This window comes from Panthera leo, chromosome B3, assembly GCF_018350215.1.
Source record: "Panthera leo isolate Ple1 chromosome B3, P.leo_Ple1_pat1.1, whole genome shotgun sequence".
In the NCBI taxonomy this organism is placed as follows: domain Eukaryota; kingdom Metazoa; phylum Chordata; class Mammalia; order Carnivora; family Felidae; genus Panthera; species Panthera leo.
Genome location: NC_056684.1, coordinates 23,851,341 through 23,877,766, shown reverse-complemented (window position 1 = coordinate 23,877,766; position 26,426 = coordinate 23,851,341). Strand labels below are relative to the sequence as shown.

The 26,426-nt window shown below is 33.7% G+C and overlaps 1 long non-coding RNA gene across 1 annotated transcript; it reads right to left on the bottom strand.

Annotated features, from left to right (window-relative positions):
• Positions 1–4,312: 4,312 nt before the first annotated feature.
• Positions 4,313–26,426, bottom strand: LOC122221724. The gene is made up of 7 exons (XR_006203413.1): positions 26,165–26,426; positions 19,230–19,362; positions 18,605–18,787; positions 17,232–17,349; positions 8,442–8,583; positions 7,577–7,680; positions 4,313–6,896 (listed from the first exon to the last, which is right to left on the bottom strand). It is a non-coding gene; the product is annotated as an uncharacterized LOC122221724 (long non-coding RNA).

Sequence of the window (26,426 nt, the reverse complement as noted above, 5' to 3'; positions counted from 1 at the left end):
ATTCAACAGTATATTAATTATTCACTATGATCATGTGAGATTTACTCCTGGGCTGCAGAGCTTGTCCAATAGTGCAAATCAATCAACATGATACACTACATTAATAAAATAAAGGATAATAACCATATGATCCTCTCCTGTCAAAAAATGCAGAAAAAGCATTAAAACCCTCAAGAAAGTAGGGATAGAAGGAACATATCTCAACATCATATAGGCCATATATGGAAGACCCATAGCTAATATCATCCCCAATGAGGAAAAACTGAGACCCTTTCTCCTGTGGTCAGGAACAAGACAAGGATGTCCACTCTCACCATTACTATTTAACATAGTACTGGAAGTCTTAGCCTCATCAGTCAGAAAACAAAAAAATAAATAAATAAAGGGAATGCAAAAAGGCAAGGAAGAAGTAAAACTTTCTATTTCCAAATAACATGATATTCTATGTAGAAAAACCAGAAGACCACTCCAAAAAATTGCTACTACTAAGAAATGAATTTAGCAAAGTCACAGGATATAAAATCAAAGTGCATAAATTTGTTGAATTTCCATACACCAATAACGAAGCAATAGAAAAAGAAATCAAGGAATCAATCCCATTTACAATTGCACCAAGAACAATAAGATACCTAGGAATAAACCTACCTAAAGAGGTAAGAAATCTGTATGCTGAAAACTAAAGAACACTTACGGAAGAAATTGAACAGGACATAAAGAAATGGAAAAGATTCAATGCTTATGGATTGGAAGAACAAGTATTATTAAAATGTTTATACTACCTAAAGCAATCTACACATTTAATTCAATCCCTATCAAAATAACACCAGAATTTTCACAGTTAGAACAAAAAATCGTAAAATTTGTATAGAACCACAAAATTCCCTGAATAGCCAAAGCAATCCTGAAAAAGAAAACAAACCTAGAGGCATCTCAATTCCAGATTTCAAGCTATATTACAAAGCTGTAGTCATCAAGACAGTATGCTACTGGAACAAAAACAGACACATAGATCAATGGGACAGTACAGAAAACAGAAATGGACCCACAACTATATGGTCAACTCATTTTGACAGAGTTGTAAAGAACATCCAATGGAAAAAAGACAGTCTCTTCAACAAATGGTGTTGAGAAAACTGGACAGCAACATGCAGAAGAATGAAACGGACCACTTTCTTACACCATATACAAAAATAAAATGAAAATGAATGAAAGACCTAAATGTGACAGGAAGCCATCAAAATTCTAGAGAGGAAAACAGGCAGCAACCTCTTTGACCTTGGTCACAGCAATGTCTTACTAGTCTTGTCTTCAGAGCCAAGGGAAACAAAAGCAAATATGAACTATTGGGACTTCAAGAGAAAAAGCTTCCGCACAGCAAAAGAAACAATCAACAAAACCAAAAGGCACCCTACAGAATGGGAGAAGATATTTGCAATATATCTGATAAAGGGTTAGTATCCAAAATCTATAGAGCTTATTGGGACACCTGGGTGGCTCAGTCTTTTGTATCCAACTTCAAGTCAGGTCATGATCTCACAGTTTGTGATTTTGAGCTCCACTTCAGGTTCTGTGTTGACAGCTCAGATCCTGGAGCCTGCTTCAGATTTTGCACCTCCCTCTCTCTCTGCCCTTCCCTTGCTTTCTGTCTCTCTCTCAAAAATAAACATTACAACTTTTTAAAAAAGAGCTTATCTAAGTCAACAACCAAAAAAACAAAATAATCCAGTTAGGAAATGGTCAGAAGACATGAATAGACATCTTTCCATAGAAGCCATCCATATGACTAACAGACCCATGAAAATAGACTCAACATCACTCATCATCAAGGAAATACAAATCAAAACCACAATGAGAAATCACTGCATACCTGTCAGTATAGCTAAAATTAACAACACAGAAACAATGGGTGCTGTCAAGAATGCAGAGAAAGGGGAACCCTCTTGCACTTTTGGTGGGAAGCAAACAGTTGCAGCCACTCTGGAGATTATTACGAAGTTTCCTCAAAAAACTAAATATAGAACTACCCTATGATCCAGCAATTGCACAAGTAGGTATTTACCCAAAGGATGCAAAAATACAGATTTGAAGGTGTACGTACACCACAATGTTTATAGACGAATTATCAACAATAACCTAACTACAGAGAGAGCTCAAATGTCCATCGACTGATAATGGATAAGGAGGATGTGGTATATATATCAATGGAATATTACTCAACCATCAAAAAGAATGAAATATTGCCATTTGCTATGACATGGATGAAGCTGAACTATATTAGCTAAGTGAAGTAAGTCAATCAGAGGAAGAAAAATACCATATGATTTCACTCATCTGAGGAATTTAAGAAACAAAACAGATGAACATATGGGAAGGAGGGAATAAAAGAGAAGAAAGGTAAACAAACCACAAGTGATGTTTAAAGATAGACAAAAAACTGAGGGTTGATGGAGGGATGTGGGTGGGAGATGGGTTATATGGGTGATGGGTATTGAGGATGGTGCTTGTTATGATGAGCACTGGGTTTTGTATGTAAGTGATGAATCACTGAATTCTACTTCTGAAACCAATATTGTACTGTATATTAACTAACCAAAATATAAATAAAAAGTTAAATTTGGAAAAATAAAAAGAAATTTTACCAAGAAGATTTATAACTGGCAGCTAACCTCATGAAAAATTGTTTATCTTTTTAAGTGACCAAGTTGAAAATTGAAGGCACAATAAGATACCACCTCACACCCACTGAAATAGGTAAAACATAAAAGAATAAGAATATTTAATTTTAATAGTGATGGATATTAGCTGAAGATATCACAGACTGTCTGAAAGTCTAAAATACTTCCAAATATTTAATATACATTTTGGCAGTTCCTTATGAAGTTAAACAAAATCTATCCTATAATCAATCACATTCCATTTTTAGGCGATTACGGAAGAGATCTGCTAATATATTCAAAGTAGCTAAAAACTGAAAAAAACCCACAAATGACCATCAACAGGAGAATGGGTATGCAAATTGAAATATGCCCATTCAATGGAATGTTTTTCTGCAATTAGAAAGAAAAATTTAAAAATCTACTGATACCGGAAATAACATGGATGAATTCCAATATGATTATGATGAGTGGATGGAGCTAGACACATACTGTGTTTCCATTTACATTAATCTCAAGAACAGATAAAACTAATGTATAACACTAAAAATAAAAACATTGTTTCCTATGAGAATTAAATGTGGCTAGAAGGAGACAATAGGGGAGGTTCTCAAGTAATAAAAATATTCTACCTCCTGAATAAGGTACTAATTACATGGGTATACAATTAACATGAAGACACTTTGGCAAACTATTGATAATGGTGGGACCTGGGCTCCTGGTGCAAGTTTATCATTCTTTTCTCCTTATACTCTGCATGTTTACCCTGTGTTCACAGTGAGTAGTTTTATAAAATTCACAATAGAACATATCTTCATTACAAAAGAAAACAAGTGAATAAGTGGATTATACATGTTTAAGAATTTATTTAGAAAACGCAAAGAACTACAGAAAAATATATAAATAAATTAAAACAGTTAAAAAAACACACTGATAAGTTGTACCAACAAGCTGACTGGGGGAGAAGAAAAGGATCAACTAATGATGCTAAAAATCCACGAGTCAGATTTACTTCATTAAAAAAAAGGCATAGCAAAACAAAAACTGGAATGAAAATGGGTATCAGTTGAAATGAGAAATTAAGAGAGTGATGAAAGAACCCTTTGTATAACTTCACGTTACTTTGTTGGAAAATCTGCTTGGATTGTGATGTTCTAGGATAAACCAAGTTAAATATAAGATGCCAGACATAAAACAAACAGTCACTATAGAAAAAAGTGAGAAAATTTTATAGATAGCCTCAGTTCTACTTCAAACCACCAGAAGAAAGGACAGTTCAGATTATTTAATTGATGTGTTCACTTAGCCATTCATATTAATGCTAAAGGTTTTCAACCCATTCTATAGCACAGAATATCCTCAAAATTAATTTAACACAACCAGAAAATCTGATATAAAACCATGACAAAAATAGGACAGAAAATCATGGATCAACTTCATTTAATAGTATACTTGCAAAAAGTCCAAATCAAATTAAGATATTCATAATTTAGTAAATTTAGAGCAAAACATTTTTTACCAAAACATTTTTACCAAATTATTAATTCAATGAATAAAATAAAGTTTCAATAATATAATTATTTCACAATAATAGAAGTTTAATTGAAGAATAATACATTTTTTTTAGGAAAAAATATTTATTACATTACCACCTGGTTTTGATGAAATTTCTTAAAAATATAAAAGGTGGGAAACTTACCTAATATGATACACAAAAATATCTCAAATTTAAAATTCAAATATTGCATTAATGATTGAGACCACCTAAATAAACATAACTTACCTATTAAGTTTAGGACCTGATACCACCCCTAGCAGAGTCCTATACACAAGATAGAACTACAAACCAATAAATACATTGACAGTTTTCCCATCTAAGCTATAGCTCTTCTATTATTGAAAATATCTTACTCATGTAGGCAAACAGCTTATTTATCAGACAAAAATTTTGATTATCTACACTCCCATCAAGGACCTCATGTTACTCTTTTACCAATCTTAAACTTTTGTATGCCAAATTTTGTCCATTCTTAACCATTTCCATTTTTTGAAAAATGCACCTCAAACCACATCAACCCAGACCCCAAAGCCTACTTTTGAAACACTACTAAACGTTGTCAAAGTGGTGTTTTCCCTTGCTGCAGTAAGTTTACTTAGTCACTCAGCTTTTCTTGATCATCGTTCTTTCTTGGAGTCTTTTTGGTTAATAGACCAGCAACAATATACTGGTCAAACCCAAGGTTTGATTAAATCAATGGTGGGTAAAAGTTCCACATTTGTTTAAGTGCTCTGAAAGTACCAGTCAGTGAACATTATCAACATAATTAAATCAAGATCACTTGGAAGGAGAGAATCAAAATGATCAGTATTTGCAAATGATTTGGTATGTACTTTGACAAAATCTGAAAAGTCATGAGAAGAATAAGGTGACCACCTTCCCCCCCAAAACAAAATTTTCAGATTTAGAAAAAATATCAACTAAGAAAATAAACTGAAAAAAAATCACAAATTGAAAATGTTAACAGTAATTAAAATTGCTGAATAAAAAGAAAGACATACCTTGTCCTTGGATAGGAAGACTTATATTACTAAAAATCAATTCCCCCTAAATTAATTTACTTAAGTTGATGAAATTGCAGTCTAAACTGTAATTTCTTCCAACGAGAAGACACATGAGACAGGAGGCAGAAGAAGAGACACACATATCCACAGAAAAAAAATGGTGCCAGTCACAGATGAAATACAGCATATGTGCAAGATGGCATTACAGATAAATGGGCAATTATTGGCAAATAATCGCAAGTAATGGCAAATAACTTGGCAACTTTAAGATTTCAAATCAAAAAAATTTCTCATGATTTAAGAATTTGAATAAAAGAAACACAAAAGAATAAGAAGTTAACATAGGTGAACGGTTTTATGAAATCAGTATAAATATTTTTTCCAAAATGACATGAAACTCAGAAGCCATAAAAGCAAACATGGTTATACTTGGACATATAACAATCATACACATTCTTACAACAAAAATGAAGTATAAAAGTGCATAAAAATATCTATAATGCTTCACAATCCAAAGCTTATTCTCCCAGTAATAAATGAGCTCTTCAAAACCAGAAATCTAAACCCCCACCCCCAAAATTGGACATAAAGAGGAAATTAAAGAATACAGATGGCTAATAAACATGAAAAAATGATCAAACTCAAAAACAAAAGAAATACAATTTAAGACAATAGTTTGGGCTATCACATTGGCAAAAAATTTAAATATTTATAAAATCCATTATCTGTGAAGTTGTGGGGAAAGCTGGCAATCTCATTCATTGCCATTTGAGGATAAAGTTGTCACCACATTTTAAGGAAATCTTGTAATAATTTGAAATGTGCATATCCTTAATCCCAGTATTTGAACTGCTAAGTAATTTATTATGATATAATAGACAAGTGTAGAATTATTGATAGGGAGTTTCATTGCACAGAAATTTGGTGCTAACATAAATATCTATGAATGAGAAATGCTTATAACATTTAATTATATTTCACCTACAAAACAGTCGTGCAGTCATTCAACAAATGACACAGATGTGTATTACTGAAATAGAAAAGGGTATTAAAACTGTTAAATTAAAAACAATTTGCAGAAGAATGTGTACAATATGGCCCTACTTTCAGAACCCTTCAAAATAGTTTGTGTGTATGTGTCTGTGTGACTGTATGTGTGCATCTATCCACTTAAAGAGTGCACACAACTCCCTTAATAGAAGAAAACTTTGGGGGGGTAGAATTGGGAGGGAGGAGGGAACTTAATTTATATATTAGATATTTAGATACACTTTGAAGATTTGAAAAAAAATTGTGTAAAGTTTCTTTTCAATATATCCAATATTTAAATTTTACCATATGGCAAATGGAAATTATAAATGTATATTTATGGGAGCACTGAGCAATTCCATCATTTTGAGATTCTTGTGCAATAATATTTCCTCTACTGAGGCTCCTGGGATTGAGTCAAGTGGCAGCAAGGGAAACAGTCACCATGCCCAAATTAAAGTCTCATCGATGATATCCCAACATGAGCATTTCTCAGTTAAGCATTTCTTATCTGCAGGAGGTGTCCACTGCAACACAGGAAAGAGACGAGTCTCCAAGCATAAAGAAGACTGTATCATTGTTTTGGTGAAGCTTGTAGTAGAAGTAATGGCACCCTCAATAATAAATCCACCTCACATTTGTGGTCATCACCTGCAAGGATACAGGAGGGAAAATTGGCAAAGTTGTGGGACTTTTCTAAGGAGCTTATTGGGGGCTATGAAATTCTTATATACTCTACCTGTACATATCCTGGAATGAATCTACCCAGGGGACACACAGAAAGCCACATTTTCAGCTGCTGGGTCCACACTGGCCAGAAAAATTACTTTAAATCTCCCTAAATCAAACATCAGTGCTACTTTTTCTTCCTTGCTGGGCTAAAAAGTGATAGGCACCTCCAACTATCTCAGATTTTTATCTCTTTCCCTCTGTATTGGCTTCTTAAAGTTCTAGGTCACTCATTCATTTGGCCAATTATTTCAGAAGAAAATAGTTGTCTTCCCTCCAGTCTAATGGTTTTTGAGAACCACTGAAACTCATGAAACTGACTCTGTTAACACATTGGATCCAGCCAATTAGGAGCTTAGTTTATTGGATAAGAAAAGTTAAGAAAATCTTTCTTATTAACCATAACTATACTAACTGAAATGTAGAAAATCTATGAATGTATATAAGAAAAGCTGTATCTCTTAACTCACTATGCATTCTGGCCCTTGAAGTCAACTAGAATATAACCAGAAGTCATTAATCTTCAGAAAATTAACATCTAATTTTCTGCCCAGACATGGTTGCTCCTAGAAAGCAAGGAATATTCTGAAAAAAAACCTTACCTTCAGAGGGTAGCATTTGGACAACAGCCCCTTTGTCTGAAGAGTCTTGTTTCAAGGATTTACTGGTATCACTCACTTCAAATGAGTTCCCAAGAAGTGATCTTCTGAGGGGAAAAAAATGAAAAATTACACTTCCAATGAAAAAGGTAATTCAGCTGGAGGCTGGGAAGTTATTCTTTGGTACTCTTTATTGATTTTATTTGGAAGCTGCTTCTTACTCTCACACAACTCAGAAACTATAGCTAGCTGCTCCATAGCTCTATACATTTCAGTATAAGGATATTATATCAGACCCTTATATCTTGTGCATTTCCAAAATTGACTGGATTGCCTGAATCCCACTGAACATTATGTCTCTTTTCCCCCCATCATTTATTATTTTCTGCTTATTTGGCCAGGCTACTTACAAAATCGCTCAGTATAATCTATTTATGTATCTATTCTCAGTAAAAGTTTATTGAGAACATATTCCATGCCTGGAAATCTATAATTACTTGTACCACAAAAGTAAACTAAAAATGTCAGGCCATTAAGAAATTAAAAGCCCATTTGATGAATCAAGCACAGAAATAAAGACCTGAGAAGTAACTTAGTAAATGGTCTCATAGAGGTAGATACAGTTTTAGGACTGTTGAGGGTTTAGGGTTGTTGAGAAAGTCCTCCATTTAGGGATACCTGTTATTACCCACAGCTATAACTCCTAGTTACTGTAATGCCCACTATTAACTGGATATTAGATGGGCTTTTAATAATACTTAGCTACAACCAAATGTTATCAAGCTTAAGAAGAGGAAGATCTATCAGATCCTATCCATCTTGGGCTTTTTTCCAGTAAACATGATGTTCCCTGATAATACAGTCATACCTGCAAGGGTGTCCAAAAGACCACAGGTAGGAATGGCAAATCACTGACTTAAAATTAAGTTATCATCTTACTCTCTGGAGATAGAATTCAAGAAAGGAAAAGGCATAGATAATTTCTCTTCCCTTTTAGGCCCCATCATTACCTGGCAGGGGAAAACAAGAGGAAAAATAACATTTTAAGACAAAATATACATACATAGTATAAATTTTACCTATATGTACATATAAACTATATATTTTTAAATATTACACAAACACATGTACATGTAATCTAATTTAACAATAAAACATGCACAAATTGTGGGTATAGTGCTATACAGACTGGAAAGAGTGGATATTGCTAAGTTCTTGTGTGTCACATGCACAACCTTCAAACATGCATTGCTCTCCCTTCCACCTGACATTGAATAGACCCAAAAAATGGCTGGCTAGTAATTATTTTATCAAGGTAAAATATTCTTTTTCTATTAAGGGCTAAATGTTATCAAACATTTATATATATATCTCAATAAAAACATGGTTTTTCTATTACCATCTCATGAAGTCCAAGAGAAGCTCCCACAGTTCCATTGGCAAAAGAAAATTGTTTCTAGCTTATCAATTTTCACAAGACCATCTTTAGAAGAAAATATGTATGTCAATAACATGTAAATATTTGGAAGGATTGGATTAAACTAAATATCTCTTTTATAATAACAGTCTAATATTTACTCCAAAGCAATAATCTCGTGAAAGGATACATTCCTGTGCAAGAATCATAAATGTTCTAACCACTCTTCATCTAAAAGAATTCATAAATACAATATTTTTATCTATGATTGTGAAGAAAGCTCATACTGTAAATCATCAGTTTTAAACAACTTCAATAAAACAATAAAGTATAGGTGTTATAAAATGAAGAGCACACTTCATTAATATATTCAGAGTATCCTCAAAAATGCACAGAACAATGGCTTACATTTGATTTTCTGATCTCAAATTTGCTGATTACTCAGTAAAAAATAAAGAATTGTGTGTATCCTAAAGCAATGTCCTAACAATGTCTTTCTTAAGTCATCTGCAGAACACCATATCTCAACTTTAATCAAATGTATTTAGGTTTCTTTTTCATCATGTCAACCATTAAAATATCTTGAAATACTAGCTTTATGTAAAGGTATAAAATTTTTAAATTTACATTAAAGAAAAAAGTAGGCAAAAAACATAATTGTTAAAACATGCTTTTGTCTTCAGAATATAAACATGCTGATGTAATATCGTCTTATTTCATTTCCTGTTTCCTGACAAGTTTAGAAACATTTATCATAATGTAGCAGCTTATATTTCTATTTTCAAACATATTTTCCCCAAAATAATCTTACCTAAATTTTCAATTACAGATATTTTAAAGATGCTATTTTTATAAGATCTACATATTTCATCATACATTGGCATACATGTTAGTAGCTCTAGATAATTTGTTTCCAATAGAACTTTGGCTCCTGCTGAACGTTTATAAATCCTGGGGCCAGAGTAATAGTATATCACTGTGCATACATAATTCTCTCGTTTAAGAGTAAATTTGGTCCTGAAAATTGCTGTTGGAAAATACATGAATATGGACGTTAGACTTTTCTTAAAGTCCTAATGGAAGACAAGTAGACTTTCCCTTCAAAGGAACCATAGAGACACAGTTCTTCAAAAAGTATTAAGATCTAAGTTAGGATAATGTATCATGGAAGAGAAAGATATTAGGTGAGTCTAAATGGGAAAAGAAACACAATCTTCTAAAATTAGAAGATTAAATTTGTCTAAATTTAAAATTAAATTTGTCTCTGCAAAGCCTGTTACTACTGAGGAAATCTTGGCAAAGTATAGCGACTGCTCTGGCTTCTATTACACTTGATTGTTACACAGTTAGATGACAGAAATATATTAATTTCTTTAGACTTGTATGACAGTGTGTCTCAACCTTTTTTTATTATCACGTGATTGAATATCCTTTTTAGACATTTTCCCCTAGTTTTCAATCCTCCCCCCCCCACCAATTTTAATACCACAAATATTCTGTATATCTGCTTATGTGTGTATGTGAATGGTGACTGTTTGGAGGGCCATAAACCACTATAATATTTAAGATTTCTTTTTTTCCCAAGAATTACTTTTCACCTCAGAAGTATGACATCAACTATGTTGAGAATCATGGTGTATAGTAATTGGAGAAAAATAACTAAACAGGTAGGGAGCATATAGAGTCTTCCAGCTTATCATGAAATGTGTTTGGGGTAGTTTCCCATTCTCTTCTGATGCTCATACTCAACAGGACACACTACTGAGGGCTCAGAGATGTTCTCTCAATCACATATCTCACTTTGGTCCAATATAATCTTTATGCCCAAAAAAGGAACTATGCCTTTATGCTTTGGGCTAAGCACATAAATGTCAAAAATTCTAGAATACACAGGAATGAAAATCATGGAGGACTCACCATATTATTAATGTATACATGTGATGTGATTACAAAAGTTCTCATAAAATAGATTAAATTATTGACTAGTTAAATATTGGCTAAAAACATAGATAAATATGAATGAGTGACATTATATTGTCAAGGGAACTTCTGGAAGATTTGCAGAGATAACCATTGTTGACGATGGAAATCTAAGTATCAGTGTTTAGTTGCTGAGTCTTAAGTGCAACTAAAACCTTGGATTCTTCCATATCCATCTCCCCTCAAGAAAACATGAGACAAATAACATTTCTAATGGAGTCCACAGTCAGTAGTGATGCCCCTCCTTCATTCCTAAGTCTAGTTATTTATGTCTTCTCACTTTGTTTCTTGTTCAGTTTAACTAAAGCTTGTCAGTTTCATTAATCTTTGCAGAAATCCAATTTTTGGTCTCATGGGTTTTCTTCCTAGTAATTCTGGGTTTTGTTTTTATTTCATTGATTTTTGCTCAAATATTTATTATTTACTTCCTTTCACTTGATTTTCTAGTTTAGTCTTTTTCTTATTTTTTAAAGCGGAAGTTTAGGTTATTTATTTGATGTATTTATATTTACTCTTTTCTGATAGTCATTTAAAACTATAAATTTTCTAGGGCACCTGGGTGGCTCATTTGGTTAAGCCACCAACTTGATTTTGGCTCAGGTCATGATCTCACATTTTGTGAATTTGAGCCCTGAATCAGTCTCTGCACCAGGCTCTGCACTGATGGCACAAAGCTTGCTTCAGATTATCTTTCTCTTCCTCTCTCTTCCCCTCACTTGCTCGTGCTGTCTCTCTCAAAATAAATAAACTTAAAACAAATTTTTAATGTTTATTTTTGACAGAGAGAGAGGCACAGAGTGTGAGCAGGGGAGGGTTATTTTTGACAGAGAGACAGGGAGACACATAATCTAAAACAGGCTCCAGGCTCTGAGATGTCAGCACAGAGCCCAACGTGGGGCTCGAACTCATGAATCATGAGATCATGACCTGAGCCAAAGTCCGAAACCCAACTGACTGAACCACCCAGGCACCCCTTAAAATTTTTTTTAAAACTATAATTTTCTTCTAAGCATCTCTTTTTATGTATCCCATTCAATTCTAAATGTTTTCTAGTTTTTTTTTTTTTTCATGATTTTATCTTTGACCAATTGGTTCTTTGAAGTATGTTAATTTTCAAATATTTGGTGATTTCCCAGATTTATTTGTTTTGATTTCTAATTTAATTCCCCTATGGCTATAGACCATACTTTACATGATTTTAATATTTTTAAATTTATTGAGTCTAGTTGTATGATGTAGCATATGGTCTATGCTGGAGAATACTCCAGATGTTTTTGAAAATAGTTTGTTTTCTGCTGTTGCTGAGTGTGTGTGTGTGTGTGTGTGTGTGTGTGTGTGTATCAGATCAAATTTATTGGTAAGATTGCTCAAGTATGCTATAACCACACTGATTCTCTAATTGGTCTGTCAATTATTAAGAAGAAGGTACTAAAGTGTCCAGTTATTATTACTGAACTATCTACTTATCCCTTCAACCATGTCTGTTTTTCCTTTGTTATTTGAGGCACTGTGGTTAGCTGATTATGTTTTATATCTATCATCTATCTATCTATCTATCTACCTATCATCTACCAATCTATCATCTATCTGATTAATTAAACCATCCATCACTATATAATATTCTTTTTCATTTCTAATACTATATAATATTCTTTTTCATTTCTAATAATAGTTTACATTAAAGTCTGTTTTCTCTGATGTCAGAATAGCCATTCCAGTTCCTTTTTGGATATTCCTTGAGTAATACAGTTTTATCCATCATTTTAGTTTCAAACTGTTTTTGTGTTTCATTCTAAATTGTATCTTTCATAAATAATATATAGCTATTTAATTTTTGATGGAATCTTTCAGTTTCTGTCTTTTAAATTTAATATAATAGTCATAGGGTGGGATTTATGTTTGCCATTTTTCTTTTTTTGATATGTCTTACATCTTTTTGGTTCCTATGTTCATTCTTAGCTGCTTTCTTTTGTTTTAAGTAAGTTTTTTCCTATTACACTGTTTAAATTCTTTGTACTTCTTTTAATATTTTTGAGTTATTATTGAGGACTCATCCTACTCTTTATAAAGTATATTTCAAATTATCATAATTTCAGGTTAACACTAACTTCGTTATATAGCCTTTATATGTCTTGAACTCAGTTTCAGAAAAGTGCTTCTGTCACTCATGTTTTCCATATATTCCAACAGATAAATTATTGATGCTATCATTTATCTAGGCATGTTTATAACCATGACTATGAGCATGAAATAGGTGACAGAAACTAAACACTAAGGATTCTGACATCACTGGACACTGTGATCATGTTTTGAAGTCAGAGAGACCAGCAAACACAATCAATAGCTGGCTAGCATAGACAGAATCTCACTGTCATTTGGATTATTATAGTTCCTTAAAAGAATATCAGTATTATTGGGACAAAATGCATACCTACTGCTTAATTTTCATATATTTGTTATCACATAACATAGAAAAGAAAGGCAAAAATCCATAATCTCTTTTAATTTTGACCATCTAACAGCCCTCAAGGAATCAATAATCACTGAGAAAATTATGCAGCTCAGACAAATGTGTAAATGGCTCATGTGTAGGCACAACCATTTCTCAAATTTTCAGAACTACCATGAGAGTGCATCATTGCATTTCTTCTCAGATAAGAGAGCTGGTAAAAGTGACAAAATCAACTGTTCTTTGGTGAGATGGCAAGAATTCCATGAAATTACTATCTTAACTTCCAACCTACAAACCACAAGGACAATCAGAGGAGCTGAAAAAGAAAAAAAAACTTTTATATTCAGTGTTTATTGATAAGAGGTTATATGTAATTACATACATTCATTGACCATGACAAGAAAAAAGTATACTTGTTCCATGGAATAGAATAGTATACAAAGTTATTTGTTCTAAGACCTAGTCAAAGTTTCTCCAAAGAATTCTAAGCATCATTCATCAAAACTAGGATCTCCCTTTAAACAGAAATGAACAGACCAAAGTAATATGAATATTAACAATTAAAATTCTAAGAACTTGAAATGCAATAATTTCACCATTAAAAATATTTAATGCAGGGGCACCTGGGTGGCTCAGTTGGTTAAGCATCCAACTTCAGCTCAGGTCATAATCTCACGGTTCATGAGTTTAAGCCCCGTGTCAGGCTCTATGCTAACAGCTAGGAGCCTGGATCCTGCTTCAGATTCTGTGTCTCCCTCTCTTTCTGCCCCATTCCCTGTTTCCACTCTGTCTTTCTCTCACTCTTTCAAAAATAAATAAACATTAAAAAAAATTTAAAAATATTGAATGCAGTATGTACTTGACTCCATCACTGAAATGTCTAGAAAAATTCTCTTTGGGTGACAAGAAATCAAACACTATGAATTCTTGTGACTGGATTAACAAGCAAATTAAGATACTCTCTGAGACATTCTCATACATAGAAACTATTGTTCAGCTTCCATTATGTTTCCTTTATCTAAAAAAATAATTGTTAACTAATGACTTAATATCTTTTGAATTGACTATCTAATTTACCTCAATGGACTATGCCTTACAAGATTGCAGCATATAAAGAAATCAGGTGAATGGCTTCAGGGTAGACAAAAACATAACTCATTGGTCTCAGTACTCATGTGCTGGTCCCCCAGTGTCTGATTATCATGAGTCTATGGTTGCTGCCAGCCAAGCATTCACAGAGTACCATGTCATTCCTAAATTAGATATGTATAGATCTCTGTACAATTCAATCAGCTTAGGTTTCAAATACCACAGACCTGGCTTGTACTACTACCTGACAAATATATGTATTTGCCTTACAGGATCCTTCAGCAGACTTCAACTCACAGAAGTGATTTTGTCACTCATTTTGTTCAGATTCCACATTTATAAAAGGGACGTTGATCCTAAGATATGTGGTAGACACTGAGTACTCCAGATTCCGTCTCCCTGGGACACAACTATACCATTTAATCATGGAGACTGGTCATCACAGTCAATGACTCAATCTCACAACTGATTAGTACAGAGTTTTAGTGTCATATGAATGTTAGAATGTCCTAAGAGGAATTCCAGTATTTTCAGGACAAAATACTAATGTTAGAATTCCTGTTGGAATTCTTTCAAGAAAAGGGAATAAACTCATATGAGACCCAGCTAGTGTTCTTGTCAACCTGTGGAAACAGAGTAAAAATATGGAAAGATGTGTATACACATCCTTTTGTCAAACATTCGTAACACAGAAAGGATTATAATACACCTTCATATCAAAAGAACTCATGTTATTTAACTAGGATGTTTCTGTTGTTATTCAAAAAGAGAAGTCATAAAAATCTTGGAAATAAAAGAGACAAAATATTGGATGGCTCACTGATAATTAAGAAGTCACATTGGATTAACAGCTACTTCACAAAACCAATTATCTACTTAATTACAGATAAGTATTTTACTTAAAAAGCCATAAAAGTATTTATTTAAAATTGATTATAACCCTTGGAGTGCATTGGTTTGTTCCATTCCAGAGAAAAGGAACAGATAAAAATGACAAAATCAGCACTTCTTTGCTACAATAGTGAGTATTCTATGACATTCATAAAATTATTCCATTCTACAAAAGCACAGAGGAAATTTAAAAAGTTGTGAAATAACCTTTCCAGTTGAATGGTTACTGATGAGAGGTAGTTAAGGAATTAACCATATATTCCCTTGACTACATAACTAGAAAAATTATGCTTTTACTCAGAAAAAGGTGGTAGAGAAAGTCAAATTTCTAATACATCGGTCTCAAGGTATTAGACCCAGATCACCCCCAGCATTACTCACTACAATTATAACTTATCTTTATGCATATAAACCCATTGATGGAATATAAACATTAGCCAATTATATCAACATAAAACTTCAATAATTAGAAATTTAATAATTTAATGTTAAAACGTTTAATGAAATACCTAGTTTAATCCATCATGAAATATCTAGAAAATTTCTTCCTGAGTGACAAGAAAAAGAAAAAAAAAGTTCTAATCCCTGCAACTGGGCTAGCAGGCAAATTAAAACATATAAGATCATCCAATAAATATAATCTATTCTTTGATTTTCCCATAATTATTCTATTTAAGAGATAAATGAGTAGAAAAAATGAATAATTTCTAATTGACTATCTAATAAGACCTAAACATGTTGATTCTCACAAATGACTATGACTAAAGAAATGGTGTAAATAGCTCATGCGTAGGCACAACTATTTCTCACAGTGTTCACTACTCATGTGCTGGTTCTCCACAGTCTGTTTACTGTGGGCTTATGAAGGCTACCAGTCAAGCACTCAGAGTTGCCATGTCATTCCATAATGGTTATTTATTGCCTCTGTACAATTCATTTCCTCTAGCATTCATCAGCATGCTAGTTTTCCAATGCTATAGTCTTTTTTATTTGGTACTATGTCCTGACCAAATTGAATTCTCCTCCACATTTTTTTTTTTTTTTTGTCTAGCATTATGGTCCCTGTGCTGGACCTCAGCTCACAGAAGTGATTTTGTCATTCATTTTCTTCCAATGTCAACAAGACCCATTTTTGAAGTCATCACTGATCCAAGCACATTTGCAAAAGGAATTTTGATCCTGATATAAAAAGGCAGACATTAAGAAATTAGGATTGTCTCACTAGGACACACTGAATCATACTATTCAGTTATGGAGACTAGCCACTACTGTCAAGGACCCAGCCTCATGACTAACTAACTTAGCCAAATTCTTATCATTAGAGTGTTATAATTCACTGGGAGGAATGCCAGTATCATTGGGGAAAAATGCTTACCAGCAAGAAAATTCCCACTGACGCTTGAGGATGGGAGGAAGAAATTTTCCTAACACTTTCTTTCATTTCATGTCTCAAGGGGAAGAAATAAAAGATTTTATATGAAACTGAGTTCTTAGTCCATGTTGATCTGCTAGCATAGAATAAAATTAGGGAAAAATGAGAAGCATACATATCCATCTGTATCATGTACAACACAAGAGGTTTACTATACATAAGTATATAGTAATACTATCTTTCAAGTAAGATCTTCTGATATTATTTAATAGAAGAAGCATACAAATTTTGGGGGTGGGGGGAAGTACACAGAATCCTCGGATGACTAAGGTTATAAAGGCCTCACATTGTTTGTATTAACAGATTCTCAAAATCATTTGTAATTTTGTTTGCTAAAGATAAATCATAGAATGTAAATAATAATAAATAATAAATTTTATTAAACATGCAATGTTACCTCTGGAGTGCACTGTTCTGATTATTCCCATAGAAGTGAGCTGGTAACAAGTAACAAAATCAGTAGTTCATTGGAGCAGTAATAGGAATTCCATCCAATTCCAGTATCACTTCTAAATCTATAAAAAATATAAAGGGAAATTAGAAACTTTGACAAACAAAACCACCATAATTGGAAATTTATTAATAACAAATTATAAAAAATAAACTATAGTCATGTGACTATCCATGTAACAACAAAATTTATGCTCAGTCCTTGAAACAGGGAAGCATTGAAGGTCATAAGACCTTGGTCTCAAAGTTTCCCCAAATGGCCTCCATCAGCATCAGGCATTAAAACTTGGATGTCCCCCCATCTTGCACTGTTGGTAGGAATGCAAACTGGTGCAGCCACTCTGGAAAACAGTGTGGAGGTTCCTCAAAAAATTAAAAATAGACCTACTCTATGACCCAGCAATAGCACTGCTAGGAATTTACCCAAGGGATACAGGAGTACTGATGCATAGGGGCACTTGTACCCCAATGTTTATAGCAGCACTCTCAACAATAGCCAAATTGTGGAAAGAGCCTAAATGTCCATCAACTGATGAATGGATAAAGAAATTGTGGTTTATATACACAATGGAGTACTACGTGGCAATGAGAAAGAATGAAATATGGCCCTTTGTAGCAACCTGGATGGAACTGGAGAGTGTGATGCTAAGTGAAATAAGCCATACAGAGAAAGACAGATACCATATGTTTTCACTATTATGTGGATCCTGAGAAACTTAACAGAAAACCATGGGGGAGGGGAAGGAAAAAAAGAAAAAAGAGGTTAGAGTGGGAGAGAGAGCCAAAGCATAAGAGACTCTTAAAAACTGAGAACTGAGGGTTGATGGGGGGGGGGGGTGGGAGGGAGGGTAGTGTAGGTGATGGGTATTGAAGAGGGCATCTTTTGGGATGAGCACTGGGTGTTGCATGGAAACTAATTTGACAATAAATTTCATATAATAATAAAAAAAGAGACCAAAAAACCCCCAAAAAACCCAAAAATAAATAAATAATAAAACGATGTTCCCTTCAATGCTAACTATGAAGCTTACTAACAAAATATGAATATTAGGCAGTAAAATGTACCTAAAACACCAAGAATTAAAAATGTAATCATTTTATAATTAAAAATGTTTAGTGCAGCATCTACTTAAGTCCACAGCCCAAATGTCTATTAGGGTGACAGAGGGAAAAATGTGTTGCAATTCTTGTGATTTCATCAGCAAGGAGATTAAAACATGCTTTAAGAAGTTTTGACAAATATAAACTACTCTTCAATTTACACATTTCTTCTACTTAAAACATAAATCAGTAAACACTCATATCCTTTACGTTAATTACCTAGTTGATGTCAATCAACTGCTCCTCACTCTGAAGATTTTGGCACGTAAGAAAAATGTGTGAATGGCTCAAGGGTAGGCATAACCACTGGTCTCTCTCCTCACATGCTGGTTTTCCAGGGTCTGGTAACTATGAATATATGGATACTGCCAGCCAAGCACTCAAAGAGTTGTCATGTTATTCCTAAATCAGAAATTGATAGATCTCTGTATAGTTCATTATCCTTAATATATGCAATCAGGATAGAATTCAATTACTATAGGCCTATTAGTAACACCAGCTGACCAAACTGAACCCCCTCCACATTTTGGCCTAGTATGGTGTCTTGTGCTGGACTTCAGTTCACAGAAGTGACTTTCTCACTCATTTTGTTCAGATTCCAATGAGAATCATTGTTCCAGGCATACTTAAAAAAAATCTTGATCCTGACATATATGACAGACGTTGAGTACCCCAGATTATTTCACCCCGAAACACACTAAACCATAGTATTTAATCATGGAGACCAGTCATCACAGTTAATGATCTGGCTTCATGGCTGACAAGCACAGGCAGAGTCATAACGTAATAGGAGTGCTACAGTGTATTGAGAGAAGTGTCAATATCTTCAGGACAAAATGCTTACTGGTGGTAGAATTCCTACTGGTTCTTGAGGATGAGATGGCAGAATTATTCCCAATACTTTGTTCCTTGTCACATCTCAAGAGGAAGGAGATACTTTTTATTCATATGAAACCAAGGTTTTGGTTCACATTAACCTGTGGAAATAGAGTAAAAATACAGAAATATTAGAAGTATACATGTCCATTTGTCAACCGTGGAAAAGACTGGATGGTTCATCATGTACCTGCACGTAAAATATACTAATTGATTACTCTACTAGGATTTTTCTGATATTATTAGAAATGAGACAGAAGCCTCAGATGACTCAGCAAATTATTAAACCTCACATTTGTTGTATTCATAGAGTTTTTGCAAAACCAATTACATTATTGATTAGTTAAAAAGTGTTTTTAAAGGAGTGCACTTGCTGCAATGAGCACGGGGTGTTGTGTAGAAGTGTTGAATCACTATATTGTACACCTGAAACTAATATTACACCATATGTTAGCTAACCTAGATTTAAATCAAAAGTTAAAAATAAAAATGATTCATGAAAAATAAATTTATTAAAAATTGCAATGTTAAGCCTGGAAATCAGTGTTCTGAACATTTCCAGAAGAGGAAATTTGTACAAGTAACAACATCAGCAATTCAAATGGTGTGGCAGGAACAATTTCAAGCAATTCCAATGTAATTTCCAACCTATTATGCTTGGAGTAAATTATGGAAGTTGAAAATAAAAACTTTCTAATTGAAAGTTTACTATTAACAGGTTACAAGGAATTAACCATAGATATGCACGTGACAACCTACATGGCAAGAAAATTATAGTCACTCCTGAAGCAGAAGTTATCTTTTATTTAGAAGATACTGAGGTCAATGTTTCCCCAATTATTCCCCTTAGGATCATTCATTATAACTATAATCCATCTTTATTTTTTAAATTTAAATTCAGGTTAGTTAACATATAATGTAGTATTGGTTTCAGGAGTAGAATTCAGTGATTCATCACTTGCATATAATACCCAGTGCTTATCCCAAGTGCCTTTCTTAATGCTCATCATCCATTTAGCCCATTCCACCACCCAACCCCCTCCAGCAACCCTACATTTGTTCTCTGTATTCAAGGGTTTCTTATGGTTTGTCTCCCTCTCTGTTTTTATCTTATTTTTTCTTCTTTTCCCCATGTTCATCTGTTGTGTTTCTTAATTTCCACATATGAGTGAAATCATGTATTTACCTCTGACTGACTTATTTCACTTAGCATAATACACCCTAGTTCCATCCACGATGTTTCATATGGCAAGATTTCATTCTTTTTGATCACTGAGCAATATTCTATCACACACACACACACACACACACCTTTATATGTTCATAAGTCTATGGATATTTGAGCTCTTTCCATAATTCGGCTATCGTGGACAGAGTTGCTATAAACATTGGGGGTGTATGGGTCCCTTCAAATCAGCATTTTTGTATCCTTGGCATAAATATGTAGTAGTGCAATTGCTAGTTTGTAGGGTAGTTCTATTTTTTGAATGTTTTAAAATTTATTTTGAGAGGGGGGAGGAGCAGAGAGAGAGGGAAATAGAGAATTCCAAGCAGGCTCCATGTTGTCTGTATAGATCCTGATACAGGGCTTGATATTATGAACTGTGGGATGATGACCTGAGCCGAAACCAAGAGTCCTGAGCCACCCAGGTGCTCTGGGGTAGTTCTATTTTTAATTTTTTAAAGAACCTCCAGACTATTTTCCAGAGTGGCTGGGCCAGTTTGCATTCTCACCAACAGTGCGAAAGTTTTCCCTTTTCTCTGACTCCTCGCTATCATCTGCTATTTCCCAAGTTGTTTGTTTTAGCCATTCTGACAGGTGTGAGGTGCTATCTCGTTTTGGTTTTGATTTGTATTTCCTTGATGATAAGTGATGTTGAGCACCTTTCCATGTGTCTGTTAGACATCTGGGTGTCTTCTTTGGAAAAGTGTCTATTCATGTCTTCTGCCCATTTCTTCACTGGGGAGGCTGATGAGTGTGATAAGCTCTTTACAGATTTTGGATACTAACCATTTATCTGATAGGTCATTTGCAAATATCTTCTCCCATTCCATCACTTGGCTTTTAGTTTTGTTTACTGCTTTGTTGTGCAGAAGCTTTTATCTTTATGAGGTCCCATTGTTGGTTTTGTTTTCCTTGCCTCTGAAGATATGGCTAGTAAGATGTTGCTGTGGCTGAGGTCAAAGAGGTTTCTGCCAGTTTTCTCCTCTAGGATTTTGATGGTTTCCTATCTTACATTTAGGTCTTTCATCCATTTTGAGCTCATTTTTGTGTATGTGTAAGAAAGTGGTCCAGTTTCTTCTGCATGTATCTGCCCAGTTTTCCCAGAACCATTTGTTGAAGAGACTTTTTTCCACTGGATATTCTTTCCTGCTTTGTTGAAGTTGGCCATACATTTGTGAGTCCATTTGTAGGTTCTCTATTCTGTTCCTTTGATCTATATGTCTGTTTTTGTTCCAGTACCATACTGTCCTGATGATTACAGCTTATGGTTTGCCTCCAGAATTGTGATGCCTCCAGCTTTGGTTTTCTTTTTCAACGTTACTTTGGCTCTTTGGGGTCCTTTCTGGTTCCACACAAATTTTAGAATTGTTTGTTCCAGCTGTGAAGAATGCTGATGTTATTTTAACAGGTATTGCATTAAATGTGTAGATTGCTTTGGGTAGTATAGATATTTTAACAATATTTGTTCTTCCCATTCCTGAGCAAAGAATGTGTTTCCATTTCTTTGTGACTTCTTCAATCCTTTCATAAGCTTTCTATAGTTTTCAGCATATATATCCTTTACCTCTTTGTTTGGTTTATTCCTAGATATTTTATGGCTTTTGGTGCAATTGTAAATGGGATCAATTTCTTGATTGCTCTTTATGCGGCTTCATTATTGGTGTGTAGAAATGCAATGGATTTCTGTATGTGGATTTATATCCTGTGACTTCATTGAATTTGTGTATCAGTTCTAGCAGTTTTTTGGAGTCTTTTGGGTCTTCCACATAGAATGTCATGTCAACTACGAAGAGTGAAAGTTTGACTTCTTCTTTGCCAATTTGGAAGCCTTTTATTTCTTTTTGTTGTCTGATTGATGAGACTAGGACTTCCAGTACTATCTTGAACCACAGTGGTGAGAGTGGACATCCCTATTGTGTTCTTGACCTTAGGGGAAAAGCTCTCAGTTTTTTCCCTTTGAGGATGATATTAGCTGTGGATCTATAATCCACCTTTAAATACATATAAAATTGGCTGGGGAAATATTAGCAAATTAAATCTACCTTGAATACCAAGAACTGGAAATTAATTATTTCATGATTTTAAAATGTTTTATGTAGCATCTACCTGAATCCTTTACTCTAATGTCTAGAAAATTGCCTCCTGGCTGATAGCAAAAAACAACTATTTCACTTCCTGTGACTGCAACATCAATCAAATTAAAACACTCTAAAACATTCACAGTAATAAAACCAACTTTAAAATTACCAATTGTTTATTTTATTTAAGAGATATATGCCAAATAAGAGTCATAAGTTCTTCAAATAAGCTATCTAATTGACATCAATAGACCGCTCCTTATTAAGCATATTGTAGCATCTAAGTAAATAGCATGAATGTCCTACATAGGCACAACCATTTTCCACTGAGATAATTACTCATGTGCTTGTTTTACATGGTCTGTTTAGTATGAGTATATGGATGCTACCTGTGAAACAAACAGAATTTTATCATTTTACCCAACAATTAGATATTTATAGACAACTATAATTAACTGCAATTAAGTTTGCTTAATATGTAGTCAGGTTAGTTTTCAAGTACCCTGTTGGTACTACTACCTGAACAACTGAATTCTTTACACAGTTTTAGCCTTGCATGGTCCCTATTCTGGAGCTCAGCTCATAGAAGTGACTTGTTATTCATTTTCTTCAGATTTATACAAGATCCACTTTTTTTGAAGTCTTTATTGATGTGGGCATATTTATAAAATAGATCTTTAGAATGGATATGTGACAGACACTCAAGAACTCAGGATTCTATCACCTTGAGAAATGCTTACCCAGCCCCATGGCTGACCAGAGTAGCCAGTATTACTGGAGTGTTACTGAAGTATTATGATTCCCTAAGAGAAATGTCAGCACTTTCAGGACAAAATGATTACTGATGTTAGAATTCCCACTGGCCCTTTAGGATGGGAGGCAGAATTATTCCCAACAGTTTCTCTCATGTCATACATCAAGGAGAAGGATTAAATTCATACATATGAAACCTAGTTTTTGGCCCACACCTACCTTTGGTTAAAAAGTATAAATGTGGAAAGATGAATGGCATATATGACCATTTGTCAAAGTTGCACTAGGCAGGAGTACTCACTATGTACCTTTCTGTAAAAATACACTAATTTATTATTACTATAGGATATTTCTGGTTATTCAAAGTAGAAGAAAGAGTAAAATCTGAAAAATAAAGGAGACTGAAACTTCACATATTCCCACAATTATTAATGCTAATAATAGTTTGTATTAACCAACTATACACTAATTGAATTAAATTTGGATTACTTAAAAAATAATAAGACAACAGAGATACATAAATTTGCTACAAGTCTGGTATTAAAATTAGGAGTATATTGTTTTTTTCCCTTCCCAGATAAGGGATCACTTCAAAATCAGCACTTCATTGGTGCAGTGATGAGATTCCATGGAATTCTGATACTACACTCTACCTACAAAGTATATAGGAAGTTAGAGAAATTGCAAAACAAAATTTTCCTAATGGAATATTTAGTTATAAAAAATTATAAGAATTATTCATGGATATTCATTGGGCCATCTGATGACAATTGTTATGCTCACAATTTTGATCTCAACAGTACAGAAATAATTTTTTCTAAGATATTTGTCTAAAAATTTCCCCAGTAAATTCACTGAGAAATGATTTATTATAACTATGGTGTTTCTCTACACACATTAGAAACCCATATATGATAAATGAAAAAGGCTAATGTAATTCATGTAAGAATACAAGAATTTAAAATATAACTGTCTCACATATAAAAATGTTTAATCTACCATGTAGTTGAAGCCATCACTCAAAAGTATATGAAATTTCTTGCTTAGATCATAGAAAAAACAAAGAAAACAATATGTAACCAACTGTTCCAATCCTAGTATGTGGGTTGACAAGGAAATTAAAATATACTGTGAGGATTTAACATAGAGTGCCTACTCTTGAAACACACATTGTTTTACTTAATAGAAAATGATAAGTAAAATTTCATAATATCTTTGGATTTTGACAATCTAAGCTCACTAAAGACACCCATCATCACTCAGAAGTTTCCAGCAGCTCAAACATGTGAATAACTCAAGCATAGTCACAAACATTTCTCATGGGACTCATTATTTATGTGGTGGTTCCCCAGGGTCTACTTATGACACATGTGTAAACACTGGCAGTCAAGTACACAAAGAGTAGTTATATCATCCCACAGTTGGTTATATACATCTTTTTACAACTCATATCCTCTAGAATATGCCAGCATGTTTGTTTTACAATACCATAGCATTTTTTAAAATAACATTTGCTGACCAAACTGAATTCCTTTCCACATTTTTATTCAGCATGATTCATGGACTAGACCTCAGCTCATAAAATTAATTTTTGTTACTCACTTTGTTCATATTCCAACAAAATCCATTTGTGGAGTCATCATTTATCCAGGCACACTTATAAAAGGGACCATTATAATGAGATACATGGCATACACTGAGAATTCAGGATTCTGTTATACTAAGAGACATTGATCAACACTAAATTAATCATGGAGACCAGAATCACTGGTGACCACATTTCTGAGTAGAATAACCAGAGGCTCATTGTCACTGAAGTGTTACAATACCCTGAGAGGTATTCCAGTATCTTCAGGACAAAATGCTTACCGATGTGAGAATTCCCACTGGCCCTTGAGGATGTTTTGGCCTAACTATGCCTGAAGTGCTTCTTCATGTCATATTTTATATGAAACCCATCTCTGTCCACCTTGAACTATATAGTAATAAAGTGTATATATATACATATATATACACATATATATACATACATATATATATATGTATGTATATATATATGTATGTATATATATGAGAATAATGACTATTTTTCAACCAAGCAAAAGATGGTAAGATTCACTGTTTACCTAAATTTAAATTTAAGTTTATTAATTAATTTGCTTGGATAGTTTTAAATACTATATTAAGAAGAAAAGAGAAAAAAATTCTGGAAATAAAAAAAGACAGCATGAATGGCTCACCAGATTATTAATGCTTCACAGTATAAATAGAATGAGAACATAAAATAAACATATACCAATAAAAGATTAAAACAAGTATTTAGTTGTCTAACAAGTATTTAAAATTAGTGATGATAAACATGTTCACATTATAACTAAAAAACATGTGGAACAAAATAAAATTAAGCCAATGTCACATAAGTAATAAGAATCTTAAAAAAAAGAGAGAGAAACTTTATAAATGAAAATGATATAAAAATCTCATAGGATAGTCTCATTATTAGTCTTGACATAAGAGGAATATATTAAGTGAACTTAGTATGAATCAATAGATTTTAATCAATCTTGAAAAAAAAAGAAAATAATCTAAAAACACTTGGGGTACCTGGGTGGTTAGGTTGGTTAAGTATCCGACTTTGGCTCGGGTCATGATCTCACAGTTTGTGGGTTCAAGCCCCATGTCAGGCTGTGTCCTGTCAGCTCAGAGACTGGAGCCTGCTTCATATTCTGTGTCTCCCTCTCTCTCTGCCTGTCACCCACTCATTCTCTCTCTCATTCTCTCTCTCTCTGTCTCTCTCTGTCTCAAAAGTAAATAAACGTTTTAAAAAATTAAAAAAAAAAACCTTACAAAATCACAGTGCAGAAGATGGTGGTGTAGTAGGGGGACCGAAATCTAGTCTCATCACTTGAACAGAGCTAGATCAACATCAAATCACATTGGACACCTAAAAAATTGATTTGAGGATTAAGAGAACATTCTGTACAATTTTAGGGAGACAATGTGGCAGGTATATGGTGCAGAGAAGGGAATTGGGGAAGAGAAAAGGTGTGGTGCTGCAGAAGGGTAGGAGCCATTTTTGCAGAGAGGAGAAGGAAACAGTGAGAGAGAG